Source organism: Saccoglossus kowalevskii, chromosome 5 (genome assembly GCF_978046115.1).
Source record: "Saccoglossus kowalevskii chromosome 5, keSacKowa6.1, whole genome shotgun sequence".
Classification (NCBI taxonomy): domain Eukaryota; kingdom Metazoa; phylum Hemichordata; class Enteropneusta; family Harrimaniidae; genus Saccoglossus; species Saccoglossus kowalevskii.
Genome location: NC_140645.1, coordinates 26,841,696 through 26,855,283, shown reverse-complemented (window position 1 = coordinate 26,855,283; position 13,588 = coordinate 26,841,696).

The window sequence follows — 13,588 nt, the reverse complement described above, 5'->3', positions numbered from 1 at the left end:
GTATATGCATATCTAATGAGTTCTATGACCATGTATGGTCAACGGATATGTTGGCCAATTCTCTTTTCCATTGCCTTCAATGTAGCATTGGTACCCTGTCTGTACATGCAATACTGCTTGAAATATTAGAGACATGCATATTTAATGAGATCTATGACCATATATGGTCAACGGATATGTTGGCCAATTCTCTTTTCTATTTCCTTCAATATAGTGTTTGTTCCATGTTTGTACATGGAATAGCGCTTGAGATATTAGAGACATGCACATTAAATGAGTTATATGACCATATATGGTCAACGGATATGTTGGCCAATTATCTTTCCCAGTGCCTTCAATATAGCATTGGTACCATGTTTATACATGCAATAGTGCATGAGATATTGGAGACATGCATATTTAATGAGTTATATGACCATATATGGTCATTGAAGATGTTGACGATTTCTCTTGTCCAAAGCCTTCAATATAGCAATTGTTCCATGTCTGTATGTGCAATAGTGCCTGAGATATTATAGGTATGCATATTTAATGAGGTATATGACCTTATATGGTCAACGAATATGTTGGCTCATTCTCTTGACCATTTCCTTCAATATAGTGTCAGTTTCACGTTTGTACATGCAATAGTGCTTGAGATATAAGAGACATGCATATTTAATGAGTTCTATGACCATATATGGTCAACGAATATTTTGGCCAATTCTCTTGTCCGTTGCCTTCAATATATCATTGGTACCATGTTTATACTTGCAATGGTGCTTGAGATATTGGAGACATGTATATTTAATGAGTTCTAAGACCATATTTGGTCAACGAATATGTTGGTCAATTTTCTTGTCCATTGCCTTCGGTATACCGTTAGTTCCATGTTTATACTTGCAATGGTGCTTGAGATATTGGAGACATGCATATTTAATGAGTTCTATGACCATATATGGTCAACGAATATGTTGGTCAATTTTCTTGTCCATTGCCTTCGGTATACCGTTAGTTCCATGTTTGTACATGCAATAGTGCTTAAGATATTGGAGACATGCATATTTAATGAGTTATATGACCATATATGGTCATTGAAGATGTTGACGATTTCTCTTGTCCAAAGCCTTCAATATAGCAATGGTTCCATGTCTGTATGTGCAATAGTGCGTGAGATATTATAGGTATGCATATTTAATGAGGTATATGACCTTATATGGTCAACGAATATGTTGGCTCATTCTCTTGACCATTTCCTTCAATATAGCGTCAGTTTCACGTTTGTACATGCAATAGTGCTTGAGATATAAGAGACATGCATATTTAACGAGTTCTATGACCATATATGGTCAACGAATATTTTGGCCAATTCTCTTGTCAGTTGCCTTCAATATACCGCTAGTTCCATGTTTGTACATGCAATAGTTTTTGAGATACAAGGGACATGCATATTTAATGAGTTCCAAGATGGCGGCCGAACCACGTGACTAATCGAAAATCTGTTTCAGTCACTTTTAATGGCATGACATGTAGAAGGTATATACAAATTTTCAGGCAATACGGTCCAGCCGTTTCAGAGAAGAAGTCGTTTGAAGTTGGCGGAAGAATAATAATAATAATAATAATAATAATAATAATAATAATAATAATAATAATAATAAACATAACAAAAACAATAGGCTTTCAAGCCTGAAGGGACTTGAAAGCCTAAATATAGCTGCATAGCAGCGATGACGGGTTTCGAGCCTGCATGGCTCATGGCAAATTGCACTTGCTCGATGTGATTATTTGACGAACGTTTCATGTCTAGAATGAAAGATAGCAGACAAACTACACAACATATGGATTTGATTTCACAGGAATATGATAAACTTAATGCAAGGACAAATAGTTCATGAGTTATAGAACTTTTTCTCTTTTACTAAATCCAAGATGGCTGCCAAAGGAAGCCATTTTTCGATAATCTACTTTAGTAACTTTGTAGAGCTATCAACAGAGATACTATATGCTAAATTGCTTTCCAAACAAGGAAGCAGTTTTTAACAAGATAATTTTTTGAGGTTTTTTGAATTTTTGTGATAAATTCAACATGGCCGCCAAAACCACTTGAATCATGGAAAATATTTTCATGAACACATAACCATCTCATTGAGCGGATGTTGTATGCCAAGTTTTGTTTAAATCTGGCAAATCGTTCATAAGTTATAGCATACTTTCACTTTTTTACTAAATCCAAGATGGCTGCCAAAGGAAGCCATTTTTCGAAAATCGGCTTCAGTAACTTTGTAGAGCTATCAACAGAGATACTATATGCTAAATAGATTGTCAAACAAGCAGGCAGTTTTTAAGATAATAATTTCTTGAGGTTTTTGGCATTTTTGTGATAAATTCAAGATGGCCGCCAAAACCACTTGAGTCATGGGAAATATTTTTATGAACACATAATCATCTTATTGAGTGGATGTTGTATGCCAAGTTTTGTCGAAATCTGGAAAATTGTTCATAATTTATAGCGTAATTTCACTTTTCACTAAATCCAAGATGGCTGCCAAAGGACGCCATTTTTCAAAAATCTGCTTCAGTACCTTTGTAGAGCTATCAACAGAGATACTATATGCTAAATTGATTGTCAACCAAGCAAGCAGTTTTTAAGAAGATAATTTTTTAAGGTTTTTTGCAATTTTTTGATAAATTCAATATGGCCGCCAAAACCACTTGAATCATGGGAAATATTTTTATGAACACATAATCATCTTATCGAAGGGATGTTGTATGCCAACTTTGGTTTAAATCTGGCAAATTGTTCATGAGTTATAGCGTACTTTCACTTTTTACTAAATCCAAGATGGCTGCCAAAGGAAGCCATTTTTCAAAAATCTGCTTCAGTCACTTTGTAGAGCTATGGCCATAGGTGTTGCAAAGCAAATGTCTAATCACATGAACGAGCCATTTTTGAGAAGAAGATTTTAAATTTTTTTTGTCAATTTTCACAAAATCCAATATGGCGGCCAAGGTCACATGACCGCTAAAGATTTTATTGCTGATATTTGCTAGACATGAGCCATTGATGCCACACAAAAAAACCGGAAGTTCCTAGACCCTCAGAAAGTGGTGCAATTGAGCACTTCCGGTTTGTGTTCTACCTAAGATGGCGGCCAGGTCATGTGACCTACATGGCTGATTTTGGGGTATGCACCACAACTCATGGCCCTTCATCAGCATGCAAAATGCCTAATCAATCGCAGCATTATTTTTCAAGTTACAGTGCTTTAAAAAACGGTGGAAAAATAATAAGAATAATAATAATAATAAACATAGCAATTACAAAAGGGTTTCCGACCCGTAGGGCTCGAAACCCTAATAATAATAATAATAAATATAGCTGCAGAGCAGCTATTAACGGCTTTCAAGAAAAGGGACCATAACACTATTAAATTTGGAAAAAAAAGTTTGAAGATTTGATTTGTGCAATGTATATACGTGTAGGTTACATGACGTTCTGGCCCAATGCCTTCATTATAGCGCTATTTGTATGTCTCTAACTTCAATAATGCTCAATATATTGTATATATGCATATTGAATGAGTTCTATGACCATATATGGTCAACGGATATGTTGGCCAATTCTCTTTCCATTGCCTTCAATATAGCGTTGGTACCCTGTCTGTACATGCAATACTGCTTGAAATATTAGAGACATGCATATTTAATGAGATCTATGACCATATATGGTCAACGGATATGTTTGCCAATTCTCTTTTCTATTTCCTTCAATATAGTGTTTGTTCCATGTTTGTACATGGAATAGCGCTTGAGATATTCGAGACATGCATATTTAATGAGTTCTATGACCATATATGGTCAACGGATATGTTGGCCAATTTTCTTGTCCATTGCCTTCAATATATCATTGGTACCATGTTTATACTTGCATTGGTGCTTGAGACACTGGAGACATGCATATTTAATGAGTTCTATGACCATATATGGTCAACGAATATGTTGGTCAATTTTCTTGTCCATTGCCTTCGGTATACTGTTAGTTCCATGTTTGTACATGCAATAGTGCTTGATATATTGGAGACATGCATATTTAATGAGTTATATGACCATATATGGTCATGAAACACGTTGACAATTTCTCTTGTCCAAAGCCTTCAATATAGCAATGGTTCCATGTCTGTATGTGCAATAGTGCCTGAGATATTATAGGTATGCATATTTAATGAGGTATATGACCTTATATGGTCAACGAATATGTTGGCTCATTCTCGTGACCATTTCCTTCAATATAGCGTCAGTTTCACGTTTGTACATGCAATAGCGCTTGAGATATAAGAGACATGCATATTTAATGAGTTCTATGACCATATATGGTCAACGAATATTTTGTCCAATTCTCTTGTCCGTTGCCTTCAATATACCGTTAGTTCCATGTTTGTACATGCAATAGTTTTTGAGATACAAGAGACATGCATATTTAATGAGTTTCAAGATGGCGGCCGAACCACGTGACTAATCGAAAATCTGTTTCAGTCACTTTTAATGGCATGACATGTAGAAGGTATATACAAATTTTCAGGCGAAACGGCCGAGCCGTTTCAGAGAAGAAGTCGTTTGAAGTTGGCGGAAGAATAATAATAATAATAATAATAATAATAATAATAATAATAATAATAAACTTAACAAAAACAATAGGCTTTCAAGCCTGAAGGGACTTGAAAGCCTAATAAACTTAACAAAAACAATAGGCTTTCAAGCCTGAAGGGACTTGAAAGCCTAATAATAAACGGAACAATTACAAAAGGGTTTCGACCAAATGGGCTCGAAACCCTAAATATAGCTGCGTTGCAGCAATGTCGGGTTTCGAGCCCACTGACTTATTAGCAGCGTTCCAAAATCAGCATCATTGACAATAATATATTAAAGGAAATTGGATGGCCTTCATACTAAACATGTTACATGTTCCTGTCTGTAACAGTGCTTAAGGTATTAGAATCTTGCATATATAATGATGTCACATGACCATATATGGTCATCACATTAGTTAGTCACATCTCTTGTTCCATAGATTCGATATTGCGATATTGCACAGGTTGCATGTTCCCGTCTGTAACAGTGATTGAGTTATTACATTTATGAATATTTAATGATGTCGCATGACCATGTATGGTCATTAGATGTGTGAGTCATCTCTCTTGTGCAAGACCTTCAATATTGCACTGGTTGCATGTTTCTATCTGTAACAGTGCTTGACATATAACATTTATGCATATTTGATGAGGTCACATGACCATATATGGTCATCACATTAGTTAGTCACATCTCTTGGAACCATAGCTTCGATATTGCACAGGTTGCATGTTCCCGTCTGTAACAGTGCTTGAGTTATTCCATTTATGCATATTTGGTGAAGTTACATGACCATATATGGTCATCACATTAGTTAGTCACATATCTTGTCTCATAGCTTCAATATTGCACAGGTTGCATTTTTCTATCTGTAACAGTGCTTCAGTTATTACGTTTATGCATATTTGATGAGGTCACATGATCATATATAGTCATCGGATATGCCAGTCACCTCTGTTGTGCAATAACTTCAATATTGCACTGGTTGCGTGTTTCTATCTGTTACTGTGTTTCAAATATAACATTTATGCATATTTGATGAGGTCACATGACCATATATTGTCATCACATTAGTTAGTCACATCTCTTGACCCATAGCTTCAATATTGCACTGGTTGCATGTTCCTATCTGTAACAGTGCTTGAGTTATTACATTTATGCATATTTGATGAAGTCACATGACCATATATGGTCATCACATTAGTTAGTCACATCTCGTGTCTTATAGCTTCGATATTGCACAGGTTGTATGTCCCTATCTGTAACAGTGCTTGATATATTACATTTATGCATATTTAATGAGATCACATGACCATATATGGTCATCTTGTTTGTTAGTAGAATTTCATGTACCATCACTTCAATATTGCACTGGTTGCATGTTCCTATCTGTAACAGTGCTTGAGATATTGCAATTATGTCTATAAAATGAGGTCACGTGACCATATAAAAGAACAAAAAAATATGAAAAAAACATTCTAAAATCTTCTTATAAAAAACGGCTTTTCGCCTGGACTTCCATATTTTGAAATTAAATACTATGTCATATGATCTTTCAAAGTTATTCAGGGTTAGTTGATTTGTCGAAAATTATGCAAATGAGATGCAAAACAAAATTAAAAAAAATTCTAAAAAAAAAAGTCACGTGACCGCTAAAGTTTTTTTTGATGAGATTTGTAGCCCTTGTCGCACTGCTACTATCATAAAAAAATTGGAGCACTCAGACCCTCAGAAAGGTGCGCAATTCGGCATTGAAAATTTCGCCTTTAATCCAAGATGGCGGCCTGGTCATGTGACCTATGTGTCTGAACTTAGGATATGCACCAGATCTCATATAGCTTTACCATTGTGGCAAGTATTGAATTGATCGGTCCAACGGCGTTGACATAAAGCGTGACCAAAAATTTAGGCGGAATAATAATAATAATAAATATAGCTACGTTGCAGCAATGTCGGGTTTCGAGCCCACTGACTTATTAGCAGCGTTCCAAAATCAGCAACACTGACAATAATATATTAAAGGAATTGCATGGTCTTCATACTAAACATGTTACATGTTCCTGTCTGTAACAGTGTTTAAGGTATTACAGTCTTGCATATTTAATGATGTCCCATGACCATATATGGTCATCGGATGTTTTTGTCAGCTCTGTTGTGCAATAACTTCAATATTGCATTGGTTGCATGTTCCTATCTGTAACAGTGCTTGAGTTATTACATTTATGCATATTTGTTGAAGTCACATGACCGTATATGGTCATCACATTAGTTAGTCACATCTCTTGACCCATACCTTCGATATTGCACAGGATGCATGTCCCTAACTCTTACAGTGCTTGATATATTACATTTAATCATATTCAATGAGGTCACATGACCATATATGGTCATCTTGTTTGTTAGTAAAATTTCATGTACCATCACTTCAATATTGCACTGGTTGCATGTTCCCGTCTGTAACTGTTCTTGAGTTATTACATTTATGCATATTTGATGAAGTCACATGACCATATATGGTCATCACATTAGTTAGTCACATCTCGTGTCTTATAGCTTCGATATTGCACAGGTTGCATGTCGCTATCTGTAACAGTGCTTGATATATTACATTTATGCATATTTAATGAGATCACATGACCATATATGGTCATCTTGTTTGTTAGTAGAATTTCATGTACCATCACTTCAATATTGCACTGGTTGCATGTTCCTATCTGTAACAGTGCTTGAGATATTGCAATTATGTCTATAAAATGTGGTCACGTGACCATATAAATGAACAAAAAAAATATGAAAAAACATTCTAAAATCTTCTTCTAAAAAACGGCTTATCGCCTGGACTTCATATTTTGGAATTAAATACTATGTCATATGATCTTTCAAAGTTATTCAGGGCTAGTTGATTTGTCGAAAATTATGCAAATGAGATGCAAAACAAAATTTAAAAAAATTCTAAAAAAAAAAGTCACGTGACCGCTAAAGTTTTTTTTGCTGAAATTTGTAGCCCTTCTCGCACTGCTACTATCATAAAAAAATTGGAGCACTCAGCCCCTCAGAAAGGTGCGCAATTCGGCATTGAAAATTTCGCCTTTAATCCAAGATGGCGGCCTGGTCATGTGACCTATGTGTCTGAACTTAGGATATGCACCAGATCTCATACAGCTTTACCATTGTGGCAAGTACTGAGCTGATCGGTCCAACAGCGTTGACATAAAGTGTGACCGAAAAACGGCAGAAGAATAATAATAATAAATATAGCTGCGTTGCAGCAATGTCGGGTTTCGAGCCCACTGACTTATTAGCAGCGTTCCAAAATCAGCATCATTGACAATAATATATTAAAGGAAATTGCATGGCCTTCATACTAAACATGTTACATGTTCCTGTCTGTAACAGTGCTTAAGGTATTATAATCTCGCATATTTAATGATGTCCCATGACCATATATGGTCATCGGATGTTTTTGTCAGCTCTGTTGTGCAATAACTTCAATATTGCATTGGTTGCATTTTCCTATCTGTAACAGTGCTTGAGATATAACATTTATGCATATTTGATGAGGTCACATGACCATATATGGTCATCGGATATGTTAGTGACTTCTGTTGTGCAATAGCTTCAATATTGCACTGGTTGCATGTTCCTATCTGTAACAGTGCTTGAGATATAACATTTATGCATATTTGATGAGGTCACATGACCATATATGGTCATCGGATGTGTTAGTCACTTCTGTTGTGCAATAGCTTCAATATTGCACTGGCTGCATGTTCCTATCTGTAACAGTGCTTGAGTTATTACATTTATGCATATTTGATGAAATTACATGACCATATATGGTCATCACATTAGTTAGCCTCATCTCTTGTCTCATAGCTTCGATATTGCATAGGTTGCATGTCTCTATCTGTGATTCTGCTTGAGATATTACAATTATGCATATTTAATGAGATCACATGACCATATACGGTCATCACATTAGTTACTCACATCTCATATCCCACAGCTTCGATTTTGCACAGGTTGCATGTTCATGTCTGTAACAGTGCTTGAGATATTGCAATTATGTCTATAAAATGAGGTCACGTGACCATATAAAAGAACAAAAAAATATGAAAAAACATTCTAAAATCTTCTTATAAAAAACGGCTTTTCGCCTGGACTTCCATATTTTTGAATTAAATACTATGTCATATGATCTTTCAAAGTTATTCAGGGTTAGTTGATTTGTCGAAAATTATGCAAATGAGATGCAAAACAAAATTTAAAAAAATTCTAAAAAAAAAAGTCACGTGACCGCTAAAGTTTTTTTTGATGAAATTTGTAGCCCTTGTCGCACTGCTACTATCATAAAAAAATTGGAGCACTCAGACCCTCAGAAAGGTGCGCAATTCGGCATTGAAAATTTCGCCTTTAATCCAAGATGGCGGCCTGGTCATGTGACCTATGTGTCTGAACTTAGGATATGCACCAGATCTCGTACAGCTTTACCATTGTGGCAAGTATGAAACTGATCGGTCCAACGGTGTTGACATAAAGCGTGACCAAAAATTTAGGCGGAAGAATAATAATAATAATAATAATAATAATAATAAATATAGCTGCGTTGCAGCAATGTCGGGTTTCGAGCCCACTGACATATTAGCAGCGTTCCAAAATCAGCATCATTGACAATAATATATTAAAGGAAATTACATGGCCTTCATACTAAACATGTTACATGTTCCTGTCTGTAACAGTGCTTAAGGTATTACAATCTTGCATATTTAATAATGTCCCATGACCATATACGGTCATCGGATGTTTTTTCAGCTCTGTTGTGCAATAACTTCAATATTGCATTGGTTGCATGTTCCTATCTGTAACAGTGCTTGAGATATAACATTTGTGCATATTTGATGAGGTCACCTGACAATATATGGTCATCACATTAGTTAGTCACATCTCTTGTTCCATAGATTCGATATTGCACAGGTTGCATATTCCCGTCTGTAATAGTGCTTGAGTTATTACATTTATGCTTATTTGATGAGGTCACATGACCATATATGGTCAACGGATATGTTAGTCACTTCTGTTGTGCAATAGCTTCAATATTGCACTGGTTGCATGTTCCTATCTGTAACAGTGCTTGAGATATAAAATTTATGCATATTTGATGAGGTCACATGACCATATGTGGTCATCGGATGTGTTAGTCACTTCTGTTGTGCAATAGCTTCAATATTGCACTGGTTGCTTGTTCCTATCTGTAAAAGTGCTTGAGTTATTACATTTATGCATATTTGATGAAGTTACATGACCATATATGGTCATCACATTAGTTAGTCATATCTCTTGTCACATGGCTCCGATATTGCATAGGTTGCATGTCTCTATCTGTGATTCTGCTTGAGATATTACAATTATGCATATTTAATGACGGCACATGACCATATACAGTCATCACATTAGTTACTCACATCTCATGTCCCATAGCTTCAATTTTGCACAGGTTGCATGTTTCTATCTGTAACAGTGCTTGAGATAATTCAATTATGCATATTTAATGATGTCACATGACCATATATGTTCATCACATTAGTTAGTCACATCTCTTGACCCATACCTCCGATATTGCACAGGTTTCATGTAACTAACTCTTGCAGTGCTTGATATATTACATTTATGCATATTCAATGAGGTCACATGACCATATATAGTCATCTTGTTTGTTAGTAAAATTTCATGTACCATCCCTTCAATATTGCACTGGTTGCATGTTCCCGTCTGTAACTGTGCTTGAGTTATTACATTTATGCATATTTGATGAAGTCACATGACCATATATGGTCATCACATTAGTTAGTCACATCTCGTGTCTTATAGCTTCGATATTGCACAGGTTGCATGTCCCTATCTGTAACAGTGCTTGATATATTACATTTATGCATATTTAATGAGATCACATGACCATATATGGTCATCTTGTTTGTTAGTAGAATTTCATGTATCATCACTTCAATATTGCACTGGTTGCATGTTCCTATCTGTAACAGTGCTTGAGATATTGCAATTATGTCTATAAAATGAGGTCACGTGACCATATAAAAGAAAAAAAAAATATGAAAAAACATTCTAAAATCTTCTTATAAAAAACGGCTTATCGCCTGGACTCGATATTTTGGAATTAAATACTATGTCATATGATCTTTCAAAGTTATTCAGGGTTAGTTGATTTGTCGAAAATTATGCAAATGAGATGCAAAACAAAATTTAAAAAAATTCTAAAAAAAAAAGTCACGTGACCGCTAAAGTTGTTTTTGATGATATTTGTAGCCCTTGTCGCACTGCTACTATCATAAAAAAATTGGAGCACTCAGACCCTCAGAAAGGTGCGCAATTCGGCATTGAAAATTTCGCCTTTAATCCAAGATGGCGGCCTGGTCATGTGACCTACGTGTCTGAACTTAGGATATGCACCAGATCTCATATAGCTTTACCATTGTGGCAAGTATTGAATTGATCGGTCCAACGGCGTTGACATAAAGCGTGACCAAAAATTTAGGCGGAAGAATAATAATAATAATAATAATAATAATAATAATAAACGGAACAATTACAAAAGGGTTTCGACCAAATGGGCTCGAAACCCTAATAAACGGAACAATTACAAAAGGGTTTCGACCAAATGGGCTCGAAACCCTAAATATAGCTGCGTTGCAGCAATGTCGGGTTTCGAGCCCACTGACTTATTAGCAGCGTTCCAAAATCAGCATCATTGACAATAATATATTATAGGAAATTGCATGGCCTTCATACTAAACATGTTGCATGTTCCTGTCTGTAACAGTGCTTAAGGTATTACAATCTTGCATATTTAATGATGTCCCATGACCATATATGGTCATCGGATGTTTTTGTCAGCTCTGTTGTGCAATAACTTCAATATTGCATTGGTTGCATTTTCCTATCTGTAACAGTGCTTGAGATATAACATTTATGCATATTTGATGAGGTCACCTGACCATATATGGTCATCACATTAGTTAGTCACATCTCTTGTTCCATAGATTCGATATTGCACAGGTTGCATGTTCCCGTCTGTAACAATGCTTCAGTTATTACATTTATGCATATTTAATGATGTCACATGACCGTGTATGGGCATCAGATGTGTTAGTCACATATCTTGTCTCATAGCTTCGATATTGCACAGGTTGTGTGTTTCTTTCTGTTACTGTGTTTCAAATATAACATTTATGCATATTTGATGAGGTCACATGACCATATATGGTCATCACATTAGTTAGTCACATCTCTTGTTCCATAGATTCGATATTGCACAGGTTGCATGTTCCCGTCTGTAATAGTGCTTGAGTTATTACATTTATGCTTATTTGATGAGGTCACATGACCATATATGGTCATCGGATATGTTAGTGACTTCTGTTGTGCAATAGCTTCAATATTGCACTGGTTGCATGTTCCTATCTGTAACAGTGCTTGAGATATAACATATATGCATATTTGATGAAGTCACATGACCATATATGGTCATCGGATGTGTTAGTCACTTCTGTTGTGCAATAGCTTCAATATTGCACTGGTTGCATGTTCCTATCTGTAACAGTGCTTGAGTTATTACATTTATGCATATTTGATGAAATTACATGACCATATATGGTCATCGCATTAGTTAGCCACATCTCTTGTCTCATAGCTTCGATATTGCATAGGTTGCATGTCTCTATGTGTGATTCTGCTTTAGATATTACAATTATGCATATTTAATGACGTCACATGACCATATACGGTCATCACATTAGTTACTCACATCTCATGTCCCACAGCTTCGATATTGCACAGGTTGCATGTCCCTAACTCTTGCAGTGCTTGATTTATTACATTTATGCATACTCAATGAGGTCACATGACCATATATGGTCATCTTGTTTGTTAGTAAAATTTCATGTACCATAATTTCAATATTGCACTGGTTGCATGTTTCTATCTGTAACAGTGCTTGAGATATTACATTTATGCATATTTGATGAAGTCACATGACCATATATGGTCATCACATTAGTTAGTCACATCTCTTGTCTCATAGCTTCGATATTGCACAGGTTGCATGTTCCCGTCTGTAACAGTGCTTGATATATTACATTTATGCATATTTAATGACGTCACATGACCATATATGGTCATCTTGTTTGTTAGTAAAATTTCTTGTACCATCACTTCAGTATTGCATTGGTTGCATGTTCCCGTCTGTAACAGTGCTTGAGTTATCACATTTATGCATATTTGATGAAGTCACATGACCATATCAATTTTCATCACATTAGTTAGTCACATCTCGTGTCTCATAGCTTCGATATTGCACAGGTTGCATGTCCCTAACTGTAACAGTGCTTGAGTTATTACATTAATGCATATTTAATGATGTCACATGATCATACATGGTCATCGGATATGTTAGTCACCTTTCTAGTGCAATACCTTCAATACTGCACTAGTTGCATGTTCCTGTCTGCAACAGTGCTTGAGTTATTACATTATGCATATTTGATGAAGTCACATGACCATATATATTTTCATCACATTAGTTAGTCACATCTCGTGTCTCATAGCTTCGATATTGCACAGGTTGCATGTCCATATCTGTAACAGTGCTTGAGTTATTACATTAATGCATATTTAATGATATCACATGATCATACATGGTCATCGGATATGTTAGTCACCTTTCTGGTGCAATACCTTCAATACTGCACTAGTTGCATGTTCCTGTCTGTAACAGTGCTTGAGATAATTCACTTATGCATATTTAATGAAGTCGCATGACCATATATGGTCATCACCTTAGTTAGTCACATCGCTTGAACCATACCTTCGATATTGCACAGGTTGCATGTCCCTAACTCTTACAATGCTTGATATATTACATTTATGCATATTCAATGAGGTCACATGACCATATATGGTCATCTCG